This window comes from Neopelma chrysocephalum, unplaced genomic scaffold, assembly GCF_003984885.1.
Source record: "Neopelma chrysocephalum unplaced genomic scaffold, ASM398488v2 Primary Assembly neopelma1_96472, whole genome shotgun sequence".
Lineage (NCBI taxonomy): Eukaryota > Metazoa > Chordata > Aves > Passeriformes > Pipridae > Neopelma > Neopelma chrysocephalum.
In genome coordinates this window covers 159,820-172,194 of record NW_020925118.1, presented here as the reverse complement: position 1 = coordinate 172,194, position 12,375 = coordinate 159,820, and positions in this window count along the sequence as shown.

The following is a 12,375-nucleotide window of genomic DNA, read 5'->3' as shown; positions in this document are numbered from 1 at the left end:
AAGGCACATACAGATGGGAAAGTACACAGAGACAACAGAGCCATTGGTCAACACAGGTCAGCCAATGATTTAAGTACAACAGCAGTAATGAACATGCAGGAATTTTATGTGCATGGATTGGTAGAAAAAAATCTGATTTTTGAGCTGTTATGCACATTGAATAGGCAAAGTCAGAGCATGGCCTGAATAGACAAGTCTGGTGAGAATTCCAAATCAAAAATGCTCAGGAACAGCTTCCCCTCACCCCTATTATTACTGTTGTTATTGTAATTATTATTGTTGTTGTTATTATGTCACCAGTTCTGATGGTTACATTTATTCTCCATCTGTCAGACAGCTGCTGCAGAGCAGGGATCCTCTGTGTGCATGCAGCTACTTTGGTGACCCAAGTAATTGCAGAAGTACTTCATAGCTTTTTTTCCTCCCTAGACACCATGGAGATGACATCCCTGAGACAGCAGGATGCGGGTTTGGTCTATGGCTGTGGATCATCACTAAATTGTTTCCTGAGCTCCTGTTGCCACCCTATAAAGATTCATGTGAGTAGAATAGAAAGCAGAGTTTTCCTCTCAGACCTTTCACTTCTGCTGCTTTCAAAGGAGGATGAGCACATCCCACGCGGTCTCAGCACTTGAGGCAGAGCACACAAGTCTGGCAGGTGAGGGATGAGGGGCATGCCACTGCGTGTTTGAGGTGCAGTGGATTGGGAGGTCACCAGCAAACTGAGCATACACGTTGCACTTCTCCAGGCACTCCTGAGAACAGAACCACACTTCTGAGCCTTGGTCAAGGACATCTCTTTATTAAAGAGTGTACATTGCTGGTTGTCATACCATCTAGGGAGGAGAACACAATGCAAGTGCTACCACTGTCCTACCGTGTGCTGAATCCTTCATGCCAAGAAGCACTCAACCTTAGAAGGCAGCGCTCAGGCACAGTTAAGCCCACACTACTCATCCCCCTCCACACACAGACACTCAGCACTGCTACATGAGGCCACTCAGCTTAGCAGAAACCTCAGCAGGTAATCTGTGCTTTTGAAATGATGCATGCAATGAACTCCTGGAATATCCCCAGTTTTTTGCTCTCCAGATACTTGCAGCAATGACTCTCAGATCTTTGCAGGTTTGTGAGACACAACTCACATCACTGCAGCCAGGGTTAGAAACACTAAAGAGCTAGATGTAGCTAGCTGTTTGTAGAGTGAGACCTGAGCACCTCCCAGTCACTGAAAATGCTCCGGATTGGCTCACATTGTCACTGGAATCAAAGGATGGAATTTCAAAGAATCTAACCAAGCAAATCTGCACCTCTGCACACCCCACAGGGCAGCAAAGAGTAGTGTGTGCCTCTGGCCAGATTCTTGGGCTACACAAAGGGAAGTAAATCCATCAGTCAGTGGAGATGTGCTGATTTATGCCAGTAGAAGAGCTAATGCCTTGAAGGAAACTTCACAAATGTTTTAGTCATACATTCCAGTCCACCAGGAAATCTCTCTTGAAGAGACACTGCAAGATGTATGTGTGTGCATGTGTGAAGCTAGCAAAATAATTTTTTAGATTTTTTTTTTTTTTCTGCAGCTGGGTGGGAATAGCTTTATCCAGGCTCCTTAGGACAGCTATACAAACACTAGGTCTCTCCCATCTTCTAGTTCCATGCTCTGGTGTCCCCATCTTTCCATGTTTATGGCCCCTACTAAGCCTGTCCTTGCAGAGTCCTCACCTTTCCCACTTTTCCATGCCCAGTGCATCTTCTTAACATTGTGTCCAGCACCATCTACATGCCACATATCTGTCATGCAACACTTGTCCTGGCAATGGCTCAGAACAGGATATGGAAAAAAATTTAGTGCCACACCTGCCCTCATCAGAGATCAGCAGATTCACTGTCACTGCCATGGGCTGGGAAATACTCAGGATGTGTCCTTCCATTGCATTACTTTTTCTCTTTTTGCAAAAAAATTTTTAATAATACTTACAGATTTTTATTGTATTTATCCAATTTTCCTGGAAATAATTTGATGGAAGTCATAATCTTCTTTTTCTCCATTAGCATGAAGTGCTAGAGGAGGCAGGAGTTGCCTAGTGTGGGTGAGGAAAGAGATCCTGACAAAACTTTCAGGTTTTTTGCAGTCTCCTTCACACAAAGGAACAGGCCTCAGATGTGCAGTTAAGCAAAATAGCTGTTATTGTAAGAAAGGGAGCATTTGAAGGGATCATGTGAGCTTCAACCTTTCCTAAACTAAAGTTTAGGAGAACCTGTAACATGACTCCATGTAACAGAAAAGAGTATTGAACAAGTGTAAGTCCACTGACAGCTGAAAACTCTATTTATTGCCTTGGTTATCAAGGCACAGACAGAAGAAGAGCCTCTGATTTTCAGGCAGGAGCTGGTGAGCACACTATAGGGAAAGAAGAAAACTACTCTGGGATCCTTGCAAGTCCAAAGGGATTGTCCAGCTCCCTGACATGTGGGTATTTTTCATCAGAACAGTATGAAGTGCTTGCTCTTCTTCAGGATTTAGGTAGTATGACTCCCCGGTATGCCTTCTGGGCTTCAGAAGGTGAGAAACCAAGCCTGGTGAGGTCATGGAAAAACACCAGGGAAATGCCGCCTGACATGCTCTGCCTTTTGTCAGCCTGTGCTGTTTCTGTAATCCTGACCTCATCCTTTTCTCCAGTGTCCAGCCTGGATCCGGAGATGGTAACTGAAGCTTCTTATCTCAATTGCCTGCCCCTTCACCAAGCTTCAGAAAAAGTGTCAGTGTGAAGCAGCTCTGCTGCTGTGGCTGAGGCACCATCAACCATTAAAGCCCTCTCCTTCCTGCACCTCTGCTCCAGGTCCACAGGGTTGAGATAACACAGCTTTAATCCCTCCTGTTCACTGTGCTCCCATTAGACACCCCTGGCCTCTGCACTGGCTTTAACAGAAACTGGAGAACATGGATTCCTGCTTTGGAGTGGCTGTTTAATTAAGTGTCCAGATGTTAAAGGGTATCAAGTGTCCTCTGCACTGACACAGGAGGATTTGTTGGACCCGGTGAAACAGGAATGTGTGAAAACAAACAGGGCTGTTTGGGACAGGCAAGAGTGTCCCCATAAGGAAGGAACTGTGAGGGACCTGCCCAGACCAGACAGCCTGCTTCCCACAGAGGAGGGCTGTGGTACTCGCACGAGGGCTTCACTGAGGGGAGACACAGCATTTCAGGTCACATTTGTTTCAGGCACAAGACAAAATGTGATTAAACCCTGCCAGCCTGTGATGCATCCACAGAATGAATCCTTGGGACCAGGATTCACTTATTCCTGTCCCACATTGTGATGGAGCTCCAGGTCCTCACACACATTGAGGAACAGCTGGAGCCAGGGTAAAGGTGACAGGTCCTTCCTAAAGAGGAGAAAGGGAGCTGTGTTTCAATTAAAACTAAAATCACTCTCAAATTGAACTTTTAGCAGTGTATTGCCCTCTAAACAAAGGCCATTCCTGTCAGGACTTAGAACAAGGGAAACCCACTGTTTTGATTTGCAAGGAGATTCCAACCAGAGAAATGCTCTTGCATGGCAGGTTCTGCATTCATTGAATCAGCACGTCCTAGCAGAAAACCTTGCTTTTGGAAAGTTTGTAGCCATCACTGCTTTGGAAACAGTGCTCAGGGCAGATCAAGCTGCCACATCAACACTGAATCATACCTCAGATGGAGATAGAAGCCTAGGGGGTTTCCAGAGCAAGTTTTTTCACCATACCCTTAGCAAAATTATTTTTGCATTTCCAGTTCTTTCCAGGGCAATGGGCATTGTTATAAGTGTTTACATTGTTGCTCTCTTCCAAACTGACATTATCACTCCCACCACCACAGGAGCTTCTAGGTGATGCGAGTTACTCACAGGCAACAATTTCAGAGGCACTAAAAGCAAGCAGGATATATGGTAACATTTAACTATAACTCTGCTTCAACAAACAAGTTTAAATTGTACGTTTGTTTTGAAAAAGCCAGAATATCAGGCATTTCCAAGTTTCATAAAAGCAAGGTGCTTCAAGCACATATTTTTACTGCTCTGTGGTCTTTCAGATATCATTCCACAGTCACTGTTATATCAGAAGGTAGGCAGAGAGAAGGAAAGAACCATCTGAAACACCGCTCCATATTGAGAACCAGGTTTACACAGAGTGTTCGATGGATCCCTTTGCCCACCTTAAAGCTCCTGAGGGATTCATTTTCACCATATTCCTGCTCTGTAGGAGTAGGATGGCATCGTCACAACTGACTTAAACAGGAATCATGGTATGGTGTAGAAAGCTGAACAGGATTCATCAGAACCTTACCCCCAAGCCTGACCTTGAAGACTGTTTTTCCTCTTTCAGTTGCATATGACAAGTCTCGATATATCATCATCAGTGGGAAACCTGTAACCATCCTGGGAGAGGAAAATAACTGGGAGATATGTTGGTAGCTGAGACAATGCAGAATTGCCAAAATTATGGCAGCTGCTGGGGGCAACATGGTGGTTTGACATTATGCACAACCAGGTAAATTATCATTTTGATATGCATTTTCCTGTGGGCACGAAAACTAGCACAAACATACAAGGAATTTTTTTGTTATTATCACTTTGTGGAGAAAGTATTGAGAGCTCCATTTCACCTATGACTGTTTCTGGAAGGGGAAGAAAACTGGAGGAGTCACTCCCAAACACCCTGAATTGGGTTAGATGAAGGCATTTTTTCAAAAATGCTACATCTACCATGATAATAGAGGGAATTACACAACCCCTTAGCCTGCTGGAATGTATTTTAAATTAGCTTTTCCTAACTTTTCTAAAAGCTTTCAACAGCGATAACAGGAGTCTAAACACTGTAAACAGAGTGTCTTTTTCATGACAACCAACTTAAGAAAAAGGAAAAACCAAAAAAAAAGAGGCAGAATCTGCAAAAGCAGTGGAGCACCAAGGCTCTCCCTGTCGGGACAACTCCTTGTGCCTGGTCTGAGTCCCTTTTGGCTTCAGGAAAACTTCTGGCTCAAGCCTTGAACTTTGTCAGACAGTTTCCTGGCTGATCTCAGCCAGTGCTGTTCCACTGAGTCTTCATCACCCTGTAGGAGAAAGGACTTTCTCTGCTCTTTGTGCTGAGGGACTTCCTGCAGCTTCCTAAGAGCTGGAGCTGCATAACCCCGAGCTCCTGCTGAAATACACAGCACTGCCTCAAGGACTGAGCTTCCTCAGGCTTGTTAAAATCAATGTCTCAATATACTCCAGGCTGGCTGGAAAGTTTTGGCCAAGTGTCATCAGTGAGATAGAAATGTGTTGGAAATATTAATCCATTACTGTTTCTGAAGTGTATTAGATGTTATTGTATCTCTGTCTTTTCTTATCTGCAATAAGAGCTTTCTAACCCTCTCTCCACCCAAACCAATATTTCACATAAACCTGGAGTGCAAAACCTGCACTGACATAATATAGGATTAGCCAAGTGACTATCATTCAAATATTTATTTCATGAGAAGTTAGAACATTTTGCACTTTCCTCCAGACCTCTTTCAAAATCAGCTCATTTCTTCTGGCTGGAAGAGAGCCCATTATTCATTTGACACTAAAGATAGGACTTTGCTCTTCTTTTTTAGTCAGCATTTGGAGAGAGGACAGCAAAGAGGGAATTAAACTTTATTGTGCTGCCTTGTTGAAAGAATACAACATTATGCAAAAGGAATGAAGTGGAACAAAAATTACTTTATTTTTTACTCACTCTCTCTCACTGGTGTACAGATTTCAAATTACATTCTCCCTTTACTTTGTCTGGTAGATTGGATTCCAGATAACTGTGTCAAGTAAACGGCAAGCACTTTGTGCACCTTGCTGCCTCAGTCCTTAGGAAGCGGCTGTCAGTTTCCTGTTGCCCTCAAAAATTCTAAATCAATGGGGCAGAAGTGTGGTGCTGTTTGTCTGGTTTTAAATCTCTCTTATATATGCATTTGAACACTTTGGTGTTGGAGCCTGTAGTCTGGAACTAACAATACTGCCTCAGAGTGAAGAGAGGCAGAGTGTTACACCCACAGAAGGGCCCACAGGAGGGCCCACAGGGCACAGACGCACTAAGTGATCTGCCTAAGGTTACACTGAGACTCGCTGTAGGAGCAGGGACTCAGGCTCACAGCTTCCCTGTCTTTAAACTGGAGGCAAAGACAGAGGGACTGTGTGATCTACCAGGAGAAAAAAGGACAGATGGTTGTTTTTCTCTGTGGCTTTGCAGGATAAACTAGAAAACACTGAGTGATGCCCCTTCTGATTTGTTTTCCTAACAATGTGTCCCTACCTCCCAGCTGCTCGACTCATTGCAGCATGTTGTGCAGTGAAGAGTTCGGAGCACCAGGAGTGGCTGAGGGAGCTGGGGGGGCTCAGCATGGAGAAAAAGAGGATCGGGGGGACGTTCTCACTCTCTCCAACTCCCTAACAGGAGGGTGGGGATTGGGCTCTGTTCCCAGGGAACAAGTGATGGGACAAGAGGAAACAGCCTCAAGTTGCACCAGAGGAGGTTCAGGATATTAGGAAAAAAACTCTTCTCCAAAAGGGTTGTCAAGCATTGGAAGGGGCTACCCAGTGAAGCAGTGGAGTCACCATCCCTGGAAGGATTTATGAGATGTGTAGATGTGGTATTTGGGGACATGGTTTAGTGGTGGACTTGGGTTAACAGTTTGACTTGATGATCCTAAAGGGTTTTTTTGAACCTAAACAATTGTATGATAGCCGATGAAGCGGGGTTTTGTGTGTGTTTATCATCCTTGAAAGTGGAATCTCTCATGGTGCACAGCGAGGAACTTGTGGCAGACTCCCACTGAAATCCAGAGTTGAACGTGATTAGCTCCCCTCTGAGGAACAGTACTAGGAAATTGCTAACACTGTAAATTGTCTCAAATGTGCACTTACCGAAACTTTTAGAGAGCAATTACTATATGTTAACTGAACACCCATCAACTGTAAAAACAGCAGTTATATGGGCTTAATAGGTATATAAAGAAGAAAATCTCAACACCCTGCAATTAGTTCTAAATCACGTAAAAAGTGTAAGTTGTACGCTTATTGCTTATTAATATATAAAAAATGTACAGCATATTAAAACATTTAATTACCACTTACATAACAGGCTAAAAGTTAAGTATCAAATGATCACTAAAAGGCTGTTGAGCTCTTCATTAACCACGTGAAACAACCCTCCCTGTATGCAGTGCTTGGATTGTTCTAGCAATTAGGTGCTTTCAGCTACTATTCAGTGAGTTTAGGTCAGCTGAGTTCCCTGCTCTGTTGGGAACAATGATATATTGCCCATTTTCATGGACTCCAGAATCATCTTTCTTACAACACAGGATTTTCCTGGGAAAGTCAGAAGACAAAGAAGCGACAGCAGGAAGAGATGCTCCTGAGTAAGGTCTTCAGCACTCATCTGTGTTTAAAAATCTGGCCAGAAAAAGGGGTGTTAATAGCAATTCACAATGTGCTGAACTTCATCAGAGGCTATGAGCACATCAGGACGGGGGGGGGGGGTAAATCTGCAGAGAAGGTCCCTGCAGTGGAAGAGGAGATTAGTGGTAAATGACATCAGCAGGCGGGTTTGTGGCAGAGGCCAGAGGGGAGCCAAAACTGGAGAGCTGGAGGCCTCCAGCATCACAAGGTGGGAAGTGAGCGACTAGATGTTACAATGGGAGTTTGAAAAAGCAGAAAAAGGGAGGGAGGGCTGGCAGAGCAGGGAGTAGGGTCGCACCTTAGACTTGACTTGCAGTCAAGATGAATTCTTACTGGGGATCCCAGAGGAAGGAAAATAATAGCTGATATGTGCCATGGGGAGCTCCATCCAATCACACAGTCTGTTGACAGAAGGAAACCACAACGTAGAATTACCCTTTGTTTAGTCTAAGTCAGCTGCCAATATGCACATACACCACATGAAAGGCGAAACCTGAACATGTTCCCTGAACACGTTCCCAGAATGTCTTCCTGAAAAAGCCATCTGCTGCCCAAGCTAATGTTAGCATCCTCCACTTCACAATGAGCTTTGAAAGCATAAATTCCATTTTTCCAAGCACGATAACATCCTCATCTCAGCAACAAGCCTGCCAAGTACAATCAAGAGCCTGGTTTCTTCACAGAGGCTGTTACCTACAGGCTCACACAGGAAGGTCAGGTACAAAGAGTTTGCATGTAGCCAACACATCCCATCACTCTTGTGAGCTTGTGAAGGGCTGTGGACTTGCCCCACAGCTTCACAGAAAAAAGGGACTCCTAATGGTCAGCACAGAGGAAGGAAGATCCACCAGCAAGCTGGATGGGCTGTACGAGGGAGACCTGTTTTGCTTCTCGGCTTGCAGGAGGAGCTGATGGAGCTGGGACATCCAAAAAAACCTATCAAAGTGTCTGATCAAAGTGAAGGGCCAACAAGAGAGGGCCTTCTCTTAGCCCTAGATGCAACAGTACATGGTTGCCTCTCACCTGAGTGGGTGGAAAAAAATCTTCCCTTTCTTCAAAAGTATCTTTTAACAAACCCCAAGGGAGCTTGCAGATTTGTTCCCCTCAGAAAAAGGGTGTCTTCTCACTAGCTTTTCCAAAAATATTTTACAACATTTGATTGCGTTTTATTCACCCAGATGGTAAATTTGAATTTACAGTACTCCACCAGATTCAAAGATATGTCATACAAAAAAAAAAAAAGTGTGATTTTCATCCACAAAGGTTTAACTTAGAGCAAATATTTAACCCAAAGCACTTTCCCTCTTGATATAATTATGTATGGACACTTACCAAGAAGACAGATTAAAATGTGAGCAATTTAGGGACCAAGAGGTGGATGGCTCTTGTGGTAGGCTGAGCTTGACTGCCTACCAGGTGTCCACCAAGCTGGTCCATTACTTCACCTCCTCAACAGGACAGGGGAAGAAAATAAGGCAAAAAGCTTGGGGGTCAAGGTAAGGACAGGGAAATCACTTATCAACTACCATCATGGGCAAAACACACTCACCTTGGAAAAATCAATTTAAATTATTGCCAATCAAACAGAGTAGGATAATAGAAAACAAGAACAAAACTAAAAACAACCTCCTCCCACCCCTACCTTCTTCTCAGGTTTCACTTGACTCCCAGTCAGGGCAGTCTCTGGTGTTCTATTACAGAAGCCACCACTGTAGATGCCCCAACCCTTATGAAAAAATGGCCACATAAACCTAATACACTCCTAATGCCCAGAAATTGATTCACATCTTCAATAACCATCAGCAAGACCACCAGCAACCCTGATATCTAACCCATAAAGTAACAAATTTGTGTTATTATTAAAAGTTTGCACAATGTGAAGCTGCTGGAAGGAAACAAATAGTTTGCTGAAGGAACAGGTTTCTGCTCTCTCCTGGGCCCGAATATGTCTTGAAAATTATTGGAGAAAAATGGATCTTTTTGCTCTACAACAGTATGTCAGATCAATATTCCTTGTTTAGGGCATGTTATTCTTGGTCTGGTATTTGTTGCCTAGTTCTGAGGTGGGTTAAGTGTCTTTTCCTTCAAAAGGGCAGATGTTCAGTGCATTTTAGAGGGCTGAACCAGTTTGATGGTTTGTTTAGCTTGTCAGAATCCAGCTCCATGATATAGACAGTCCCTTTTAGTTTTACATTCTTTTTCTGGTAAAAAGGAAGGGGAAGACTTTAGTCTAAGGCCATGGACAAGAACCTAAGTTACCAGAATTTATTTTCATGTTATGACAGAATTTTCCAAAACCACATCATTTCCTCTGCTTCCTAGACCAGTTCTCATTCTATCAAATGGGGATATTAAAACCTTTTTCTGCTCCAACAGGAAATCACAACTTGTTTGTCTCTTAGATTGAAAGTTTTTTTGGCGAAGGGTTTGTGCTCTGTTTATACTGCAGCAAACACTACAAAAATACTTGTGTGACATTACTTCTTTATGCTATTATCATGTAAAAAAAAAGATTAGTGTTTTGTTCCAATTCTTTATTCCATCCTCTAATTAGTCTCTTTGAAAGAGCATAATTGACAAAGGATAATAGCATGAAATAGTAATGGACTTTTGCTCAAATTATAACTACTGTTGGTGAAAAGAAACATTAGATTTAAAATAATTGAAATACTTCATTAACAGGAGAACCCCCCTTGTGCAACTTACTCTCCATGAAAGGGACCTTGAAATAGTGATAGGAGACATTTATACATAGTTTTAAGCCCTTGTCTACCACTGGAATATAAACAGGAATTAGGGTTTAGGAATTTTGAATGCAAGTTTGTACAACTCTTCCTTCTTTGAGATACTCAAAGTCTAAATATTATAGATTTAGTGAATGTTATCCATGACAAAGTAAAGTTAGTCAAGAGGGGACTATCCCTACCTTTAAAAGAAAGAAATACTAGTCTGCAATTGGACACAGCTTGGGCTAACAAAAGCTGTGCTGGAAAACTGCTATCGAAGAAGCAAACAAGATTCCTCTCTGGTCAGAGACAGCTAAAGACAGTCTGGAAAACTTTGTGCAGAGCAAAACAGTCCAGCAATGAAACAGCCATAAAGACAGGTTATTTAGGAACCATCACATTAGATGTTCAAATTAGATATGGGTCTGAGCCATAAAGTTTGGATCAGTATTCAGATACGCTGCAAATAAGTTTTCAGTCTGGCCTACCCTGGGACTCTTGTCTCCAAGGCTCATGCTCAGTTTGGGTCTGAGAGGTTGGCTTACACCCAGCTCCAGCTCCACAGGATCAGACTGAATGAAGCAAGAACCTAACTTCATCCTCTGCTTTGAGTTCTGTGTGGAAAAGGAGTGCCATGACCCTCTCTCTTTGTGTTTTCCCTTTTCCATCATTAGCTTTTGGATTAAATTAGACATCTAAAAAAATAAGTATAATGTCCATGTTTGAAATACTTTAGCTTGGTAAAAAGGCAAACCACCTTTGTATGCATAAGAACCAGCCATTAAATGGAGTTCTTGTTATTTGCAGAAATTATGACTGAAACACAGAATTAGTAAACTCTCATAAAGCAGAAACTCACCTGAGTGCTGGAGAGCCGCTCACCTGTATTACACCCTTGCTGTTTCAATTACAGCATTTGCTAGTGCTCATTTCAGGATGGAGCTCTTTGAAATTAAATGTGAATGTTTTAATTGAGAAAACTTGGAAGCTCAACTTTCTCAAAGTTCCCCTTCTGCATGAAAAGCAAAATGGTCACCTCTTCCCTGAGCAGAATAACCACCTGCAAGCACAGCACTTTTCTATTGCTGACTGGTGGGGGTACATGAACATTCTTCTACTTGAATGCAGAGTATGTAATCACAGAGTTTGCTCTCCAGGATGACACTGAGGAGAGGGTCTACTTTTTTCCACAGGCAAAGGCAAAAAAATCTGCAGCAGATGACTGAAATCCTCTGTTCCAGGTGAAGGGAGACCCGTGAAAAGAGACTCTTCCATGTCTGCAATCAGAAAGAAGTGCCAGCAGATCCTGTTGGTTACAAGCACACCTGTAATACCAACACCAGTATTAAGCTCTGAACTCACACCTCCTGCAATGGAAAGCATGATTTTCAGATGTTTTCAAAACCACTCAGATGCAAAGGATGCCAACAGGACCCCTGAGACTTTAAAAATCTCACACTGCCATCCGGAAAGTTGAAAGGCAAGGAGGCTGCCAAGGAATCAGTGCATTTGCTTACTTTTGCCACCTTGTGTATACTCAGCATATTCATTCAGAAAGCCTCGTCCTTTATTCCTCTCTTCTGTCTCACTCTAAGGCCCTCACAGACTGCACAGCGTCCCTGGGAACAGTCTACTGACTCAGAGACAGCATCCATTTGATATAAATTAATGTGGAAAATAATAGAATCTCCTTGTCAGCTTTCCAATTAAACTACATGGAAAGAAATCTAAGTTACAGCATGAATCCCTGCAGAATGAGGTCCTAATTGCTAAACGTGCACTTTAAATGGATTAAATAACAACATACATTTAATCTGATGGTAAGAATATAATTATACTTTTGTTGTTGCTGTTAGTTGCAACAGCATATGATATCTACATATGATCACATGTCCTTCCTGCTTTTGGCTAATAGGACAGAGGTTCAGCCAGTTCTTCAGAGAAGGATCAGGCACATTTGACTTTGCTGACCCCCAGAAAGTTATTTTCTGCAACTGTGCTGAAAATCACAAGTCCTGTTTGTAACCCCCATCCCTCCAGAACAGATCATATAGGTTGATGAAGGCAAGCACAGGGATATTCATTTGATGGCCTGATGGATCATGTTTGGTCCCAACTGGAGCCTAGCAGACAACTCCCTTACTTCCCCCTTCTGGGCAGGGACTATGTCCCAGCCTTGCTGTACATGAGCCTGGGCT